At 34.9% G+C, this 21268-nt stretch overlaps 6 non-coding genes across 6 annotated transcripts; all 6 read left to right on the top strand.

The window, feature by feature from the left end:
* The first annotated feature begins 1155 nt into the window (after nucleotides 1-1155).
* LOC132297582 (U1 spliceosomal RNA) lies at nucleotides 1156-1316 on the top strand. Its single transcript, XR_009479286.1, has one exon. It is a non-coding gene; the product is annotated as a U1 spliceosomal RNA (small nuclear RNA).
* A 1507-nt stretch (nucleotides 1317-2823) lies between these two features.
* On the top strand, nucleotides 2824-2984 carry LOC132297601 (U1 spliceosomal RNA). The gene has a single exon (XR_009479305.1). It is a non-coding gene; the product is annotated as a U1 spliceosomal RNA (small nuclear RNA).
* A 1586-nt stretch (nucleotides 2985-4570) lies between these two features.
* On the top strand, nucleotides 4571-4731 carry LOC132297575 (U1 spliceosomal RNA). Its single transcript, XR_009479279.1, has one exon. It is a non-coding gene; the product is annotated as a U1 spliceosomal RNA (small nuclear RNA).
* Nucleotides 4732-6524: 1793 nt separating this feature from the next.
* LOC132297589 (U1 spliceosomal RNA) lies at nucleotides 6525-6692 on the top strand. The gene has a single exon (XR_009479293.1). It is a non-coding gene; the product is annotated as a U1 spliceosomal RNA (small nuclear RNA).
* A 4335-nt stretch (nucleotides 6693-11027) lies between these two features.
* On the top strand, nucleotides 11028-11184 carry LOC132297584 (U1 spliceosomal RNA). The gene has a single exon (XR_009479288.1). It is a non-coding gene; the product is annotated as a U1 spliceosomal RNA (small nuclear RNA).
* Nucleotides 11185-20077: 8893 nt separating this feature from the next.
* Nucleotides 20078-20238, top strand: LOC132297558 (U1 spliceosomal RNA). Its single transcript, XR_009479263.1, has one exon. It is a non-coding gene; the product is annotated as a U1 spliceosomal RNA (small nuclear RNA).
* Nucleotides 20239-21268: the final 1030 nt, after the last annotated feature.

The raw sequence follows: 21268 nt of genomic DNA, 5'->3' as shown, positions 1-21268 counted from the left end.
AAAAAAAAAAATTAGAATACCATATCAGCATTTTCAATTTTTTAAATAATGTTGATGCGACATTCTACTTTTATAAAAGTAGATAGAGTATGTAATGTGATCCACACCGAATGCTCTTAGTTGTGATCGTCCTTGTCTTAAATCGAGTCAAATTAGACCTATGAAGTATTGTTATTCTCATTGCATTCCATGAATGCGGTGGATCTGCTCTTAGTTGTGATCGTCCTTGTCTTAAATCGAGTCAAATTAGACCTATGAAGTATTGTTATTCTCATTGCATTCCATGAATGCGGTGGATCTTTCTTATTTTTTTATTTTTTTATTCTTCAACAATTTGTTTCTAATAAGTAAACACTGATGGATGAATATGTAATAGTCTAGTGAGAGAAAATGAGAAACATTTATAAACACACAAACATTGAAATTAAACCAACCAGGGAGGAAAGTAGAACAAAATGCCAAAATATATATATATATATATATATATATTACTAGTATCCCACAACAAGTATAATCACCTTAAATCTAACAAAATTAATCCAACAAAAAATGAACATTTATTCTATTGATTTGAAAACATGTTAAAAGACTTGAGACACTTAATTCAATCAATTCTACAAGGACCATGTCCTAAACTAAGTAAGCTTTGCGCAACAAAGGTATCTTTTTCAAACATGGCACATCTGCTCGAGGAGCTCCGTAACAAAGATATCACTCTGTCAAAATTATTTATCCACCATCCATACCTATCCAAACTCAGAATCGAAAATTGTTGGATTTCCCTTACATTTGTTCCTTATTTTCAAACTCTTCATGACTGGTATTTATTTATGTCCTAATTGCTAACAAAGATCAGATATGCATTTACCTTTTATAATATACTACTATACCAGTACTTGACAAGAACAAAAAGAAAGAAGGCTTATAGCTCGTGAAGGGTAAAAGGTCTGTCTGTATCTATCTTGGGGTTGGGTGTAATGTTTGGTTGTGCTGGGGGGTGCGTATGCGTTGTTGTATCCCACTCTTTGTGAATTTTCGATGTATTGTTTAAATTTGCATCTATATGTAGTTGCTTCTGTTGTCCCACATCGAAAAAACATAAATTGAAGTTATGTAGATAGGCTTATATAATGAGTTGAAAGCACAAGTTTCAACGTACTTACCTGGATGGGATCTATGGGTGATCGATAAGGTCCATGGTCTAGGTTGGTGACCTCCATTGCACTGAGGAGGGGTGCCCGCCTAAGGTCTACTCAAGTAGTGGAGCCTACGTCATAATTTGTGGTAATGGGGGCCTGCGTCCGCGCGGCCCCTGCCCAATATTTGAATTTAATGTTTTTTATATTGTTAATGTGTACGTCATAATTTGTGGTAGTGCGAACGCAACCCTTGCACAATATTTGAATTCCAAGTTTTTTATATTGTTAATGGGTTGCGCTATAAATATATATGGCCTCGTATGGAGATTATGTTGGTTATTATTACTGATTTGGGCCTCATAGAATGAAATCTATTAGTATTATTACTAAATAGATTTTTTATTTATTTTATCAATTTGAGACTGCTATTTTTATTTTTAAGTTCGTCACTCACAGCATAAGACGTCCAGTAGGATAGGATAATAATATAATTGACCATAAAACTCCCATTAGGATAGGAATTTGAAAATGGAATTGGTACCAATCCTTGAGTTTGAGCTCAAGAACGACCCTACAACTATAGGCCGTTGTTCCGACATACTCATACAAATTACATCAAAACAACTCCAATGTCAAATTATCAGCTTCAATCCCTCTCTTATGCATTTCTTCGAACACCAAATGAGCTTGCCCGACCTTGCTTTTTTACACATCCAATTGATCACAATTAGGTCCTTATTGATTGAAAAGGCTTCAATGCTTTCTTGAAAAGGGTCTCCACTTTCTTAAGCATCTCAAAACCCTTCATCAACCATCAAATTCTGAACTTTAGAAGCCCTCAATGAAATCATTACAATTTGCAACAATCAAATCAGTAAATGCATAAAGATATTACGTCTTCGATAAAGGTGGACTCACCGTGATCATATTATACGATTACTTAGAAAAGTCTTTGCATAAATATTTGATAGGTAGATCCACTAAAGGTGATCTCTAAGTGGGTTTATCTTGGCTGCATTCCTAGAAGACTAACCGTGATCATATTATACGATTGCTTAGAAAACCCTTTGCATAAATATTTGATTGGTAGATCCACTAAAGGTGATCTCTAAGTGGGTTTATCTTGGCTGCATTCCTAGAAGACTAACCGTGATCATATTATACGATTGCTTAGAAAACCCTTTGCATAAATATTTGATTGGTAGATCCACTAAAGGTGAGCTCCTCGTGGGTTCATCTTGGCTGCATTCCTAGAATTCTACAACTCTGGCCAAACTCGTGTCCCAGATTCTACTAGTTATCTAAGTTTATTGACAGGTTTAAGTAGATCGAGTAATAGAACTTGTATGTGGTCTATTTTAATATATATCTTGATATATATCTTCTTCAAATGATTATGAGTACGTTGATAAGCCCAGATCATCAATCATTTTGGACCTCATTAATTGAGAAAGCTTCAATGCGAATTGATTAGTCTTGAAAAGGGTCTCCATCATTGTCTCAACCGTCTGCCCCAATTCTGTTTGCAACAAAGTATGCCTTCCGAGACATAACCACACTAACCTATGCATTGGAAACAAACACTCGTGGGATAATGATTGGTTCTGAAGTCCCACATCGGGAAAACATAAATGTGAGGTATTTAAAGAGTCCTATATATTAATTTGAAAACCTATGTGACAACATACTTACCTGGATGGGATCAATGGGCGATCAATAAGGCCTATGGTCCAGGTTGGTGACCTCCATTGCACTCAAGAGGGGTGCCTGTCTAAGATCTACTCAAGTAGTGGAGCCTATGTCATAATTTTAATTTGTGGTAGTTGGGGCTTGCGTTCGTGCGGTGGGGCTATAAATATATAAGGCCCAGTATGGAGTTTATTATATATTGTTAATGGGTGGGGCTATAATTATATAAGGCCCAGTATGGAGATTTCGGCCACCAATCAAATATAAATGAGATCATGGTGTCACGGACTGAAATCCATCAATTATTACTAGATAGATTTTTTTATTTATTTTGTCAAAATGCATTTTTATGAGGAAATGAAACTTTATTTAGAAATACTTTCAATTGATATTTAAGTTTTCATATTTATTATTTTTGTAAGAACAAAATTGTCTTGTTATTGTTCAACATTGCTCCATTTAAGCTGTTCTCTTACTCTTGAAGGCTTGATTATCAATTTGAGATTACTATTTTTATAATTTTCCGACACCATCTCCCAAAAATGATGTAAATACGTCCTAGTGAAATTGGTACAAATGGAAAGATAACAAAAAATCCTTGAGTTTGAGCTCAAGAATGACTCTACAACTATATATTGTCAATGGGTGGGGCTATAAATATATAAGGCCCAGTATGGAGATTTCGGCCTCCAATCAAATATAAATGAGATCATGGTGTCATGGACTGAAATCCATCAATTATTATTACTAAATAGATTTTTTTATTTATTTTGTCAAAATGCATTTTTATGAGGAAATGAAACTTTATTTAGAAATACTTTCAATTGATATTTAAGTTTTCATATTTATTATTTTTGTAAAAAGGAAATTGTCTTCTTATTGTTCAACATTGCTCCATTTAAGCTGTTCTCTTACTCTTGAAGGCCAGAAAATTGATTATCAATTTGAGATTACTATTTTTATAATTTTCCAATACCGTCTCACTAAAATGATGTAAATACGTCCTAGTAGGATAAGATGACAAAAAAATCCTTGAGTTTGAGCTCAAGAATGACCCTACAACTATAGGCCGTTGTTTCGACATACTCATACAAATTACATCAAAATGACCCCAATGTCAAATTATCAGCTTCAATCCCTCTCTTATGCATTTCTTTGAACACCAAACGAGCTTGCCCGACCTTGCTTTTTTACACATCCAATTGATCACAGATTGGCCCTAATAAGCTTCAATGTTTTCTTGAAGAGGGTCTCTATCATTTTTTCAAGCGTCTCAATATCGGCCCGAACCCTTCATCAACCATCAAATTCCAAACTTTAGAAGCCCTCAATGAAATCACCCACATTCACAAAATCCAAAAATCAAGTACTTTTAAGTATCCCCACTTGGCTGGAACCTTTCTTTCAACTTGGTAACTATGTGCTGAGCCTCAATAACAAGCTTAGACCCACACAGAGTCACCACCACCTTATTCAAAGTCTCTACACTAGAACAACAACCATAGTCATTCATCCGATGAAAAAACTCAACACAAATTGGCTCTCAGCATCCAAAAATTCTCAGAAATGGGAGACAATTTGACCAACCACAAAACTAGTCTCCCACAACTCTCCATGGTATTAGATGTGGCATAAATCGATTGTTGCAAATTGAAATGTTTTCACTTGTCCCACATCGGGAAAACATTAGTGGGAGTTATGTGGTGAGGTGTATATAACGAGTTGAAGGCATATTGTATAACATACTTACCTGGACGGGATCAATGAGTGATCAGTGAGGCCCATGGTCTAGGTTGGTGACCTCCATTGCACTCAGGAGGGGTGCTTGCTTAAGGTCGACTCAAGTAGTGGAGCCTACGTCATAATTTGTGGTAGTTGGGGCCTGTGTTCACGCAGCCCCTGCTCATCTTCCTTTAGGTTGGCTTAGCCCGTTCATCTTCGACCCTACGAAAGAGCGTGGCTTGCTTTTACGATAAAAGCCCTTTTCCCTCAAATTGCTTTTGTTTGGCCTTAAAAAAAATTTATAATCTCCCCAATCCTTCCCAATGATTAAAAAAACAAATGTAATGTTTGAGAGCTCAATTTTCTAAAATTATACTGGTGTAAGATGCAAATTAATAAGAATTATTGAAAAATAAATAAAATTGATTACCTTTTTAGTTCCATTCTGATGCTCACCAGTGAAAAAAACATGAAGCAGGGCAAGTAACCAGGAATAAAATGCCAGGAGAAGTCCACAAAATTTGTGGCCATATCATCCATATTTTGATTTTCCAGCACGGCTGAAATGTTGCTTTTTTAGAGCTGTAATTTGGGCTACTGATTTTTTAATGAACAAATGGCGGTGAAAGAGGGGATGGTCACTTCAAAAAGCGCGGGATTACAGTAACAAACGGCAGCATGCCAGCAAATGATATTGCAGATGATATAATTGCAGAAAACCAAAATGCACGTTAGATTGAACAAGACATCTCCAGTGAACAACAAACACAAAGTTAGAAGTTCCATCACAAAACAATAATAATAATAAGTGAAACAGCTTATGAACAAATATAGACAACAATCTCAACTGTTTTACACCAAAATTTTATATTATCCCACTTCAACACAAAATGAAAAAGAAACAATTGGAACCGATGATATCCAACAAGTTCCCCAACATTTTAATAGATTTTCAAAAGGACCACGCTTAATTAACGGAGAAATAACTTTGACCTTGGTCATTAATCTACCGCGTCTTGAACTACTGACTTGGTTCTATTCATTAGCAACCCAAAGAAACAAGTAATGCTACGATGCCCAAATTGGTTTTTTGGTGACTCCAATATACAGTCTCCAACAAGAACAGTATAAAATAGAGTCTCTCTTTCTACTTATATCATTTTCCAAATCAAAAGATCCCAGAACTACAATTCTTCCAGTCTGGTTGTTTTAATGGGGAAGAAAAGAAAAGAATACAACAAGAACATAACATAGTTCAAAATCACTCATTTTGTGTACTATCAAATCATTGCCAATTCTCATGACATGGCTAATAGAAGCAAAGGCAAAGCTCGGAATGGCTAAGCGAATATCAAACAACACAACTTTCTATCTCCAATGGCCCGGGATTCTCCCCAACAACAGCATTTACAACAAGTGTGATTCTCAATACATACTTGACTGAGGCCACATTAATGTGTCCAAAAAATCGGCTTGTGCAAACAAAAGAATTCGGAAACACTGCACCACCCCACTACCAGCAATATGGGGTAAGGGGTAGAAAGCAGCCTAAACATTGAATTTAATAACTCCCTCTCTAGGAGGCTGCCATCCATGAAGACAATGAATTATATTAGGGCGAGAGATAATCTGACCTGGATCTAATTGCTCGACATTACTGCGTGCGTGCAGGGCTGATAAGCGCAAATGATGGCAGCTCTTGCATTTCATCCTAAAGGGTTCTGCAAGACTGATATTTTTTGGAGATTATTTTGAAAACAATTTATGTCTTAACCATTAACAAGATAAGAAGATATGCATTTAGCTTTTGTATCATTTGACAATAACAAAGGTAAGCTTACCTCGTGAGGGTGAGGTGAAGTTTATGTACTGATGTTGTGTAATGTTTGCTTCTCTGTAGTTCCACATTGGAAAAACATAAATGTGAGTTTTCTGGGGAGTCCTATATATTAAGTTGAAAGCCAAATTCACAACATACTTACCTGGACGAGATCAATGGGTGATCAAAAAGGCCTGTGGTCTAGGTCTGTGACCTCCATTGCACTCAGGAGGGGTGCCCGCCTAAGGTCTACCCAAGTGGTGGAGCCTACTTCATAATTTGTGGTAGTGGGGACCGCGCGAATGAAAAGTTGTGTTTCCTATATTTCAACTCCCTCTATTTAATTTTTTGTGTTTTTTCAAATATGAGAAAGATTTCATTGCAAAAAATCAAACATTACAATCTTGATCAACTTCTAGGATTAGAAAAGTGGAGATAATCTAAGAGTCTATATCAAATGACCAAACTAATTCCTAATGTCAACCAACAAAGTTTGGATTATTACTGGAGCCACACTACATGAATAAAACACTAGATTAACATCCCCCGGTCTTTTACTGCAATCTCTTGCAGCAGAGGAAGTCGAATCACTACACAAATGCACCATTTCTTCGTCTGAACTTCAGAAATCAAAATCAAACGATGTATGTTTTATGTCTCACTTCTTGTATTAGTAAATGCTTTTACAAGCCAAATCAAAGCTTTTAATAACTCCCTTTTCTAGGAGGCTGCCATTCATGAATGGAATGGATTGTAGCAGGGCTAGAGATAGTCTGACCTAGATCCAATTGCCTTTGAGCATCCAAAAAATCCCAGAAGTGGGAGACAATTCGACCAACCACACAACTAGGCTGCCACAACTCTCCATTAAAAGGAAAATGATTATGAAATGCCATAGTATTAAATGTGGCAGAAATCGATCACAAACTCTTCAACTGTGATACCCCCTGATTTCGGAACACGGGTTGATCAAGTCCGCGCACAAAATCAAGGGATATCAAAACAATTTAAGTATTTAACAAGCACAGAATACAAAGATGAATAATAAAGAATAAATAAACCGCTGAAGAAAACTAATAAATAAATATTACTTAATGATTCTCTAACAATTACAATTCGGAAATCCCATAACTCAAGGACCCCTTAAAACATTATCCAATAATCCAATACTATTTAAAAGTACACAAGATGAATAGACGAATGACAGTCTCCCAGTTGCGGATCCTCAACCTCGAGACTGGAACCTCTAATAACCTGAAAAATAAATCGTGGGTTAAACCCTACGAGCAAGTTCACTCTACCAGGCCTCTGAAAACCAATAAGCAGATCATCTCTGATCAAAACCAAACCTAATAAAGTTTTAACTTTAATAAAGTACGATATACATGTCTATATATAATTATATATACTATACTAATCACATCCATTAATAGGTTTATTAAATTTCCATACATATTAAATAATTATTAAAATAATATTCATACCTAGACCAATCTACCATTTCATTTTATAAAAACTCCTTTGACCTTAATCACATCCTAGTCAGTTGTTTAATCATTTAAACAACAAATTATAATAAAAGAAATACTCTATTTAATCCCAACCCGATAATGATTTTAATTGTTTAAATCACATATCCAAAATTCAAGTTTTGACAAATCATCCACGTCTTCCCCAATATTATTTTATTAATGTAAAATAATACACTGACCAGTAAGTACTAAAATATTCTCATTTAAGAATATCTAACCCTAATCCAATCCATACATACAACAACCATAGATGATATTTTAATCATCTAACACATAACAACGTAATTATGCTTTGGCAAATCAACCATGCCATTGTAAATATTTTTATTTATATATTGGCAATTCAACCATGCCTCCATAAGTATATTTATTTATACATTGGCAATTCAACCATGCCTCCGTGTATGTATATTTATACATTGGCAATTCAACCATACCTCCACAGGTATATTTATTCATACATTTAATTAGCAATTCATCCATGCTTTCCATATATGTATTCTATTCATACAAATATTTAGGTAATATATTTAATCATTTGACAATTCATCCATGCCCACACTTTAACCATGAATTAACTTTAAAATTAACAATACGCTAAATCATACATAGCCATCACATGCATATTATACGCATATCATTAATTTAACAACCAGCCTATTAAGATATGCCAAATAAGAATGATAATATTAATCATCTTAAATGATTTATATATATATATACCTACACATATGTTATTTAATGTATATATGTGTTTAACACCTTCTTTAATAATCCTTGATTATTTAAAATCAATATACATACATACATACATATATATATATATTCATCCTTCCATACAACTCATAGACAAATTAAACTATATATACACATATATAAATAATTTTTCCATACAACTCATAGACAAATTAAACTACATATACACATATATAAATAATTATATATATATATATATATATATACACTTCCTTCCATAACAAATTATTAATTTATTATATTTACACAAATTAGTGCAACTAAATATGTCAGAAATAGTTTCCTTTAAATACTCCATATTGGTTTAAATAGTTTTCCGACACTTTCTCACTAAAACATAAATATCTCCTAGTAGGATGGGAATCTGATAATGAAATTGGTACCATTGGAAAGAAGACGAAAAATCCTTGAATTTGAGCTCAAGAATGACCCAATTTCGATTTAAAATGACTAAGTTATGACCGTTTTAATTTCTAGTGTCGAATTAGGCCAACATAGTTTCCCACGCGCGCCCACGTGCTTACTATGCACTTGCACGCGCTGGATTCAAGCCTCCTTGTGTGCTGGTATTGGCTAAGCTCTTTCAGCTACCGTGAGCTCACCACACTGAAGCCATCACTTCCTTTATGCCGCATCCAATGGTCATAAATGAGTGCGCAAATGAACACGCTCACACTAGATTATTTTCTATTAACTATAATAGATCTAAGGTCCAGATCAGCGAGTGCACCATCTTCTCATGGTCTGCAATACACCAAATAATCCCATAGTTGACCAGACCACTTCTATGGTCCAGATACACTTGCGCACCAAACTTTTATGCGCCGCGATGCACCATATCAATTCACATAAGTTTAATTAATCAAATGGCCCTAATTGGCGTATACACCCTATTATCCTACACCGCGCTGCACTGGATCAATTCTTTATTGTGCCGCCGCTCCACATGCGCCAGTTACCTAGTATATATATATATATATATATATATATATATATATATATATAATTATTTTCCTAACAAATAATAGGAAAATAAATCCTAATAAATTCCTAAAAATATAGAAAAATTTCAGAAAATTACAGAACAATTCTAGAAAATAAAGAAACCATAATTAACTCTCTTGGGTCACAAATCCACCTATAGATTGATTTTAAAATATACATAACACATATATATATCAATTAAAATCCAATAATCTAAAAATCAAATATAATAGTTTATACTTTTTAATTATTCCGATCTAACCATAATTTTTAAACAAATAAATTTAATTAAAGCCTTGATACTCAAGGTGAAATCCTTATGAGTTCTAAGAGGAAAGTTAGAGAAAACTCGCCTGAAGGTTTCGAAACGAAACCGACGCTTTAAGCTTTAATTATCTCTTCCAATTCCGACGTCCTCCTTTTCAGATCCGACCTCCTCCTTGTCAGCCCTTCTTCTTCCTCTCTCTCTGTCTGTTTTATTTTTCTAACGTGTAAAACCTTTAACCCTAAAGCCTTATGTGTATTTTTACACACCTTAAATTCCAAATCCTATTCCAACTAGTATTATGAATTAAAATAATAATCTTTAAATAATTTATATCTATAAACATATATATATATAAATATATATTCCTTCCATAATTAACTCATTAGTTAATTAAATCATATATACTTATAAATATCAATAAATATATATCTATATATATATATCTTTCCATAACAATTATTAATTAATTATATTTATATATAATTATATATATATATATATATATATATATATAATTGATACAAAAGTGATCATTTAAATAATTAAATAACCACGGACCTTCATTAATTAACCCAATAAGGTTTCATACAAGCCCAAGACTACATCTTTTGGTCCAACTTTCCTTAAGTCCAATCCAATTAATTTAAATAAATAAGATAATTAATTAAATACAGAAATTAAAATAACTAATTACATGAAGCACATAAACAAACAAGAATTTACAACTAAGTCATATAATACCAATAAAATCAACACACCAATAATTCAATCAATAATCAACCACACAAACAATCAATCATCATACATAATCACGAAATATAACTTAATTAAAATAAGATAATTAATCTAGCACTCAATAAAATAAAATAAATCATTGAAAAATAAAATAAAATAATTAATCCTAATTAATGAATCTTTTAAAATTATCGGGGTATTACATCAACACACTCTCCAATCTATCCAGTTCTCTATGCAATTGCTTAACTATTCCTCATTAGACCACCACATTAACTGTCCATGAGTACTGAATGTTCGTTTCTGCAGTCTCGCATCGGGAAAACACAAGTAGGAGTTACATAGAGAACTCTATATAACAAATTGAAAGCATATTGTACAACATACTTACCTGGACGGGGTCAATGGGTGATCAAGAAGGCCCATGACCTAGATTGGTGACTTCCATTGCACTTGGGAGGGGGGCCCGTCTAAGGTCTACCCAAGTGGTAGAGCCTATGTCATAATTTGTGGTAGTGGGGTGTAACGACCTGAACCCGAGGGTCCGAATCGCTAACCGGGTCCTTACCCGAACCCGAGGTCAAATAAAGACGGTACCTTCCTTTCCTATGTCAATACATAATATGCATGTCATCCCAGTGTTTTTTTTTATAAAAAAAAATAGTAATAACAATAATAATAATAAGATATCATAGTTACAAAATATGTCAAAACAGTCCACTAACCCATCGAACCCTGTGGAGGAGCGTTGTCTGCCACTTCCCTTCCGTATCCTGAAAAATGTGAATCCATATAAGGAATAAAGTACAAGTAAGTGGGGTCATACCTCGGGGAAAACAAGCAAAACAACGATAATACCAACAATGCATACTCAAGTCATCTAACCACCAAATGTACAATGTATGCCAATGCAATGCAATGTCGCTCCCCATTTCCAAAATGATACTGTTTCAATCCTCCAAACTGTTAGTGCAATCCGACCCAAGGCACCTCCAAGGCGTCACGAGGGAGGGATTGGCTAGCTTTCCCCGAGCACATAGCACCTCCATAGCGTCGTCTGGGCCTAGGTAGCTCAACCACACTAGAGTCTCTCTCTAGCCCCACTCTAGATCACACTAACACCACGGACCACTAGGCGCCTCCTAGGCATCCGGGTTTTCACAACACTTTTCAAAAACTTTTCCCAAAAACAATTTCATTTGTTTTTAAAACAAACTTTTCCCTGTTTACTTTCCCAATGATAAAGCACGAACTATGCAAATCCTTCAATGCCATGACAATATAGATATTTCCTACATGTCATTCACATCATTCAAGCATGCTTAAAATATGAATTCCCACACAATATCACATTTTCATACTTTCTAAAACATGGCATTTTACATACTTTCAATTAGCAAATCCAACAACTTAAATAGATAAAGCAAAAAAATATAATTATTCATTTTCATAATTACTACAGCACTTTTCATGGCAATTTGAAACCATAGGCATACAATACATCAACACTAAGCATGCTTATTCACCACAAAAAGTTTAATCATATTTCTAAGCTCACTTAACACATAGCATGCCTTTATCACTTAAAAACCAACAATCACAACAAACATAATCAAGAAAAATTGAATTTAAGCATGCTTAGAGTCTAATTAAGAGAAAACTTCACAAGAAATCCAAGAAATTGTGTATTAGAGCACCCATAGCTCACTTAGATGCAAAAACCCCCAAATGGGTCCAAAAATTCAAAATTCCTAGGGTTGGCCAAATGAGGAATTGCTTACATCAATGCGTTGATCTCGCCGTGGTCTTTGTTTTGCCGCAAACGGCACAACAAATTTCCAAAAGGTTAGGCTTGAATCAAGCCTTGAAGATGGAAGAAAGAAAAAAGAAAAAAAGAAAAAAAGAACTATCAGGGAAAGAGAGAGGAGTCACGCAGAGAGAGAAAAATGGGTTAACAAATGACCCCTTGGTCATTTGTAATGGCTTAAAAAAAATGAGGTGGGTCCCATTTACTATCTACACAATCTCATTTTCCTTTCCCTTTAATTTCGTCTGCCAGCTTCTCCATCCTTAGGACATTATATATATATATATATATATATATATATATATATATATATATATATGCAACAACCACATTAAATGGGACCCACAATCACATCATCAGACCAAACTAACATATTTCACTTTCTTCTCTTTTGCTTCCCATTTCGGCTGCCTCACATATTCCTTCAACTAATGCAATATGTCTATATATTATATAATATGTAACAAAAATCAAATAAACTGTCTCTAATTAATCAATCTCCAATTGATAAGTCTCCAATCATAATTAATTATGATAACAAAAATTATAATGAAATAAATTAAAATCTTAAAAAAAAATTCGGGTTGTCACAGGCCTACGTTCTCGCGGCCCCTGCCCAATAATAGTCCAAGTTTTTCCTCAAATTGCCAAAATAAAAAAGAAAAGACCAAGGGCTTATTTTTTTCCCTGGAAAAAAAAATATATATATCTCTATCTCATTATAATGGTGTCTTATCGGTTCTTCATAGTTTCTTAATCCTTCCTAAAAGAAATTCTTTCACTTCACACAAGGCCATGCACATATTCTAGATGGGATCTCTGTTCAATACATAATAGAAAGCAAAGTGAGGGAGACTCCATAAAATTCTAGTTCCTATATTACAGTTGTTTGCTATCTGAAGCCAGCCAGCTTTTAAGGCCTACTATTTTTTTTTTATCCTTACGGCATCCCCTTTGGGAGGTAGATGAGATACTACTAGGCTACACGGCTTTTGCTTTTAGGGCCTGCTTTTTGTTTTATCCCTACGAAGACTCGAATCCTCACCATCACTCTTGGGAGGTAGATGAGATAACACTGAGCTACACGGCCTTTGGTTTTAGGACCTGCTTTAGTCTGCCCATCAAACTAAGAAGTAAAAAGGCAAACTCAAATTGAAAATTAGCAATTCTGGTGGAGTAAACTCCAAGGGTACAAATATGGTAAATAGCCAATTGTAGCTCTTCAACTCTAAAAACACAAGAGTACTAGTGTAATGTGATGAGTGCTGAAAAGTGCGTATTTAAACCCCTTAAGCTTGAGCATTCTAGCACCTTTATCTATCTTACTTTACCATTTTAGATTGATTTCGTATTATTTCCATTTTCAGGCACTTATCCCGAAAATAAGCTAACTCATCCAAATAAGAGCTTAATTGAAGTAATTCTAGGATTAAATAAAGAAATGAGCAAAGTGGAGAAAGAAGGAAGCAAATGAAGCCAAAGGTGACAAGTAGCAAAGTTCGATCGATCTAAGTTCAAGGTTCGATCAATCCAAGTTCAAGGTTCGATCAATCGAACAATGATCGATCTCAGCACTTTAAGATAGATCCAAGCCTTGGCCCAAAAGCATAAAGTCCAAAAGTTCGATCGATCCAACACCACCTTTCGATCGATCCAACACTTTTGTCTTTATTCAAATGATTAATCCTATCCACAACTGTACCACCCACTAACCACTTTTGTCCTTTTCCCATAAATATCTCTCCAAAATATCTCGAATTTGTCTTTTTCCAAAAAGCTCAACTAATTGGATCGATCCAGCCTAAGTTTGATTGATCTCAGCCAGTTCGATCCATTCAAGTCTAAGGTTCGATCGATCGAACTTCCTCTAGTGCGAAAAAGTTAAAATTCCAACTTGTGCAATCTGTCCTTTATCCAATCATTAAAGAATATTCTTTGCACGACCCCAGCTCATTTTGTGTGCCACTTGACCTACCTATAAAAGGAATATGATTCACTTTTTGAGCATATAGACTATTCTAGGGTTTAATCTCTTGGAGAGGAAGTTGAAGAGGAGGAGGAGGCTAGAGACACCATTGGAGACTCTTCATCAACCAAAGAGCAAGCCTCTTCCGTGGAGTTAGCCTTTGAGGGTTGGAGCAACATCACCATGAGTGGCTAGACATCCTCTTGGGGCTAGAGTTAGCCCCAAGCATGCTTTCTATACCTTAATCTTGTGTATTGTTGAGGGATTAGTGTTGTAATTGATGTTTTGACACTTTGATATATATAGATCTTGTTTATTCAATGATTTATGTGGTTTAATGCTTCCAATTGATCATTTCATTCTATCCATATGTCTATGTATGCTAGAATAGATGTTCATGTGCTTGTCTCTAGATTTTATGTTATTGATGCATGCCTATGTGTATTGATGCTATAAATTTGGAGATTGTCAAAACATAGTGCTTAAAGGAATGCTCTTGTGATTCTCTTGATGGTTCATACTTATTCCTTGATGGATTGTGCCTCTCCCCTAATTTATTTTCATGCTAATAGTGTAGTTGTAGTGTAGTGTTAAATGGGAGGACAATCCATGTTTGTTATTTGATGATCCAAGCTTTTGAATGCAAGTAGTATATGTCTCAACCTTGTGTTGTATTTGGATTCTGAGCTTAATGAAAGGATTAATGACTTGTTTTGATCTATTGTACATTTCACATGTTGTTTAGACAATATATGTTTTATTGCTTAGATATATTGTGCCTTTCACATGATGTTTAGACAATACATGCTTAACTAGTCATCCTTGCTTGTTGAATCAACCAAACACACACACACCAATATTGCAACACACCATTTGCCTTCATTAATCACTTGTCAATGATATAGAAATGCATTACTTGGTGGTGATCTCTAAACCCCAAGATCTCTCTCCATTACTTACTCTTAATTGCATCTTTTGCTATCACTTAGTTTAATTTAGTTGTTCTTTAATCAACTAACCAACCAATTGTTTGATCACTCGACCTACTAGCCCTAATAACGATTCCACGACATTGCTCGATTCCCTCCAATTCCTTGGGACGATCCCTACTCGCCCTAGCTATATTTATAGTGAAAGGTAGTAGTGGCTTCTATAAATGTAAAACTCTTGGCCCTTGCCTTAAAATTCACACTCTTAAGCTCATGGTAGGATGACAGACCAACACAAATGAACAAGAACCTTTTTATTAGTTACCTTTGGTTTTTGAAAAATAAGTAAAATTGATTACATTTTTAGTTCATTCTGATGGTCACAAAAACCCAAAGCTGAGTTTACTTATCATATTAAAAGTAAAACGTAACTAATTAAGATCCTGTTCAGATTACTACATTTGATAATCACACACATTGAAAAATAAAATGAAGTGAAAAGGTGTTTTATCTTAAAACTTTTTTACACCAAAATTTTATATTATTGCACCTCAACACAAAATGAAAACAACAATTGGAATCAACAAGTTCCTCAACATTTTAATAGATTTTAAAAGTACCACCATAATTAAAGGAGAAAGAACCCTCACCTTGAATCTCAGAAAGCTCCTTTTCTGACCTGCATGGGAAGAGCAACAAATAACACTTATCAACACCAAAATTTTAACCCCACAAATAACAAAAAAGACTAACAAACAAATGAGCAATGCATATACAAATTTGAAAACATGATTTCGGATAGCCCCATAAAATCACAAGAGCAAAAAGCAAACTAAGCAGGACCCATCAATAGTAGAATTTTCCAACTAACAGATAATAAACCCTTTAAAAGAAAAAGAAACTCACAAAATTTTTAGCATAATATGAGAAAAAACTACATACAAAACATGAGTAAAGGAATAAGTTTTATTGAATAACTTAAACATTAACCCAACAATCAAATAAACTCAAACCCACCAATATTTTGATCTGAAGGGCATATTTGTGTGGTGAAAGTTGTTCTGTCGGTGAAAAATTGCATATAAAGTAAGTGTCTTGTGCACTAATTGAGGTACAATGATACAGTGAAATATTAAGGACAGAGAAAGAGAATTAGAGATATAGAGAAGGAAAGAAAAATTTGAGGACAGACAGAGCAAACAGCCGAGAGTCGGCCCAAGGCCTGGACTTGAGGCTTTGATATTCCAATGCTTTATTTCTTTTACAGTGGATTTAGACTCTGCCATTGAAGGCAAAGTCAGTGAGTGCGTCGAGATCTACGTTTTGATCGAAGCAAAGTCCCATTTGGCCACCATTGAATTTCAAAATTTTGGGCATATTTTGGGGCTTTTCTTCAATTAAAATGTAGGAGTTTCTAATTCACATTTTTCTTAAATTTTTGTAAATTATTCTTAATGAATTGTTGTATAGTATGCTTAATTCATGTGGATCCTTGCAAAAATGATTTATTTGTTGTATATGTGATATGTGATTATGTGTTAGTTGCCATTTTATGAGAAAACATGCCATAAATGATTATATTCCATGCCTTATGTATTGAGTTGCCGGAGATATAGTAAGAAGCATGATATGTGTATTATATAATTTTTCTCCCAAATTGTGTTTATGATTAAGAATTCAAATGTATAAAGAATTATGATGTTTAAGAGGCATGGTGCATTTATGCATTTTTATTGGGCATGGAATGGGGGAAAAGTTGTTTTAAAAAGGCAATGAAATTGTTTTGGGAAAACGTTTTTGGAAAGTGTTTGTGAAAACTGGAAGCCTAAGAGGCACCTAGTGGCCCATGGTGTTAATGTGATCTAGAGGGAAATAGAGAGAGACTCTAGTGTGGTTGAGCTACCTAGGCCCAGACGACGCCATGGAGATGGCATGTGGTCGGGGAAAGCTAGCCAACCCTTCCCTCGTGACGCCATAGAGGTGCTATAAGTCAGGTTGCATTAACGGTTTGGAACAGTGAAAAGGAATTGTTTTGGAAAATGGAAAGCGACATTGGCATGACATTGCACTTTATTTGCATATTTGGTGTATTTGTGCTACAATGACAATTATGTATAAGCCTTGTAGTTGTGGTTGATGATGTGCATTCCTATGAAATTATCTCGTCTACTTTTTGCCTATTCTTTGCGTGAATTCACGGGGTCATAAGAGGTGTGTCTTAGACACCTCCTACTGAGCTTATGATCACTCCATTATTTTAACATTTTTTAGGTTTGGGAAAAGAAAAGGCGAGCGACAACCCATCGCAAATTAAGACTGGACTAGAACTCTTATTTTGTTATCTTTTTTTATAGAAACATGATCATGTACCTTTTAAAAATAAAAAATAAAAAATTAAGTGTAACTTGTATAGTGTTGTAATGGTAGAATTTGTGTAAATAAATATATTTAATGGACTGTAACTTAATATAATTAAATAGATTCATTGTTTGGAGGAGATGGAGGAACAGGACATTTTGCATATATGTATTGATTTTGGGGATGTTGTATATTATTGCATTGTGCATTGGGACATGATAGATTAATTTTGAGGCCAGGTGAGACCATTGCATTTTATATGTATTTCAGCAGGTCGTAGTAAGACTTTTTCTGTAGAGGTCATGCCAAAATTTTTATTTTTTTTATTATTATTATTATTTTGGGTCGTTACAAAAGAACCCTCACCTTGAATATCAGAAAGCCCCTCTTCTGAACTATACGGGAAGAGCAACAAATAACACTTATCAACACCAAAATTTCAACCCAACAGATAACAAAAAACACTAACAAACAATTGACCAATGCATATGCAAATTTCAAAACATGATTTCGGATAGCCCATAAAATCACAAGAGCAAAAAGCAAACTAAGCAAGACCTGCCCATAAAATCACAAGAGCGAAAAGCAAACTAAGCAAGACCCATCAATAGTAGAATTTTCCAACTAACAGATAATAAACCCTTTAAAAGAAAAAGAAACTCACAAAATTTTTAGCATAATATGAGAATAAACTACATATAAAACATGAGTAAGGAATAAGTTTTATTGAATAACTTAAACATTAACCCAACAACAAAATAAACTCAAACCCACCAATATTTTGATCTGAAGGTGAATCCGTGTACTCAGACGAATGTCGATGGAATATCGCCACGTCTCTGATGAGAAAATGATGGAGACCCTTTCCTGAGGCTGCATCTGGGTTTATCCAGGGTGCATCTAAAATGACCTTGTCATGACAAGTAAGGTTCGGGTCTAGTTTGAAAGTGAGACAGATTGAGAGATGGTTCGACTTGCTGCAGTTTTGGACTATGCATTAAAAAGGAGTGAAATATGTGTTATCTTTTAAAAAATGAGTGGGAATGTAAATTTTATATTGGAAAGTTCATTGAGTGTGGTCTCTTCAAATTCTATATTTTGATTAGAAAGAAAAAACAGAGAGTAAAAAATGTACATAAAAAATCAAAATTGTATACACTGTCATTTTTATACAAAGTATAGATAGATATATATATATAGATAGATTTCTATTTTGATGTACCCCAAATCATCATGTTTCTAGCTGAGGTTTACCAAGAGGCATGCAATGCCATCAAAAGAGTCATCAAATGTATGAACTCCATCAAAGCAAGAAATTTAAAGTGTACTTGAATAAACAATCTACATTTTGCGTAGTCTTACAAATTGCAATCAAGTTTCATTTAATCTGCAAAGAAATACACATGAATGTAACCTTTAGGTTTCAACCTGCAGAGTAGTTCCAACAGACTTTGGGATCTTGCAGAGTACAACTTAAAGAACGGGTTACTCCCCTGCTCCAGCATAAACATAAATCTATAAACATTGATCCATTAGAAGCATCATAGTCCCACCCATAATTGCCATAATTGGGTACTTGGAAGCTCTTCTCATTGTTCAATTGCCCTGTTTCTCCTCCTATCTCTAGTTGCCATTTTCTCCCCGTATCTCGCAAATATTTCTGCTAAATCAAACAACCAAACCTGTCCCAATTTCTTCGCCACCTCCTCAAACATAATCACCCATTCCTCGTTTGAATAATAATGCAAAAACCTATTGTAATCAAGCCTAGGAACTATTCATCACTCTCTCCACATACTTTGTTGCTTCTAAAGACTTCCATGCCTTTACTAAACCGCCAGCAACTTCACTTGCCCATCTCAACTTCAAAAGCCCTTTGATCACAATCCATGAAACACACACTTATATATGGTTTCTCAATCCCTTCCATAATCTTATAAGCCTCTCTAACTCGAGCCTTTGTCAATAGCCCACAAATTAGTGACCCCAATGTCAAATTATCAGCTTCAATCCCTCTCTTATGCATTTTTTCAAGCACCAAATGAGCATGCCCAACCATACTTTTTTTTTACACATCCAAATGATTACAAGTCGTTGATAAACCCAAATCATCGATCATTTTGGTCCTCAATGATTGAAAAAGCTTCATAGAATTGATTAGTCTTGAAAAGGGTCTCCATCATTGTCTCAACCGTATATCCAATTCTGTTTGCAACAGCTTAAGTATGCCTTCTGAGACATAACCACACTAACGTATGCATTGGCAACAAACACACGTGGATAATGTTTGGTTCTGTAGTCCCACATCGGGAAAACATAAATGTGAGGTATCTAAAGATTCCTATATATTAAGTTGAAAGCCTAATGGACAACATACTTACCTGGACGGGATCAATGGGCGATCAATAAGGCCTATGGTCTAGGTTGGTCACCTCCATTGCACTCCGGAGGGGTGCCCGCCTAAGGTCTACTCAAGTAGTAGAGCCTACGTCATAATTTGTGATAGTGGGGGCCTGCGTTCGCGCGGCCCCTTCCCAATCTTTAGTCCAAGTATTTATGTAGTTTATATATGGGTTTGGTTTCAATGTCTGCCCTAGATTTCCTTGTGCTTTTATTAGGTTAGGTTACAAACATATCAAGTGTACTTCAAATAAAAGGTATGGCTTTCAGTTTATCCAAGAATGCTAAACATATAAAAATAAGTGACCACTAATAGTTGTAGTAGATTAAGATTGCACAACTACCAATATCTCTACAAAAGTAACCCAGTATGGTTTTCCCTTTATTTTCTACCTCTCTTTCTTATTGTCAGTTGGATATCTTGCTGGAGAGTTCCATTCCTTCCGCGGCCTGATCAGTGGGAGCTTCAGGATGCAGTTTCATCATTCTGAATCACGTGCACCAGTTTGTTACCTTGGCGATGAACACTTCATTTCTTTCTCCTTTGTGACTCATTCAAGAACATTAGTAAGAGATCGAAACCACCCAGCTTGTAAATGCTTCAGATTCAACCAATATCATAAAATGACGAGCCTCAAAAGCATATGATTTTTTGCAATGCCCTTGGATGATGCAGCAGACTTTGGCTTTTCCGGGTTGCCTTTTTCTGATTGTCCTGGCGCTAGGGAATCGGTTGATGGAAAAGCTTCAGCATCAACAGCAGCCAGTTCATCTTACTGGATTGAAAACAATCTTCCATGCCCCTTTTGTCTTTTCCCTTCATCTTCAAGAAAACTAAAAGCACTAGTCCTGGTAGACGCCATTGAAAGGATTTTTTCAATAAGCCTAACCATCTAAACCTTTCCCTTACTTAGCTACTTATAAAGTCCATGTTTAGGTATCCTAAAGCACGCTCCTCTCAATCTGATCATCTGTCTTTCAGCTCATCAAGCTCCACGTCAACACTCAAACATACTTTACTTCTGCCCTATCAATCAAATTTATTTTGTAAATCCTATTTGGAAAGATTCGCTTAAATTATTTATTTATTTATCAATTTACGACCATTCCACTCTTTCCCCCATTGATTTCATAGCATACACTTGGTCAAAATTGATCCCCACA

This window comes from Cornus florida, unplaced genomic scaffold (genome assembly GCF_030987335.1).
Source record: "Cornus florida cultivar Cherokee Brave unplaced genomic scaffold, ASM3098733v1 CherokeeBrave_3.0.0_Hap2_Chr02, whole genome shotgun sequence".
Taxonomy (NCBI): domain Eukaryota; kingdom Viridiplantae; phylum Streptophyta; class Magnoliopsida; order Cornales; family Cornaceae; genus Cornus; species Cornus florida.
Note: the sequence above shows the minus strand (reverse complement) of the source record. Positions and strands in the feature narration are given on the sequence as shown.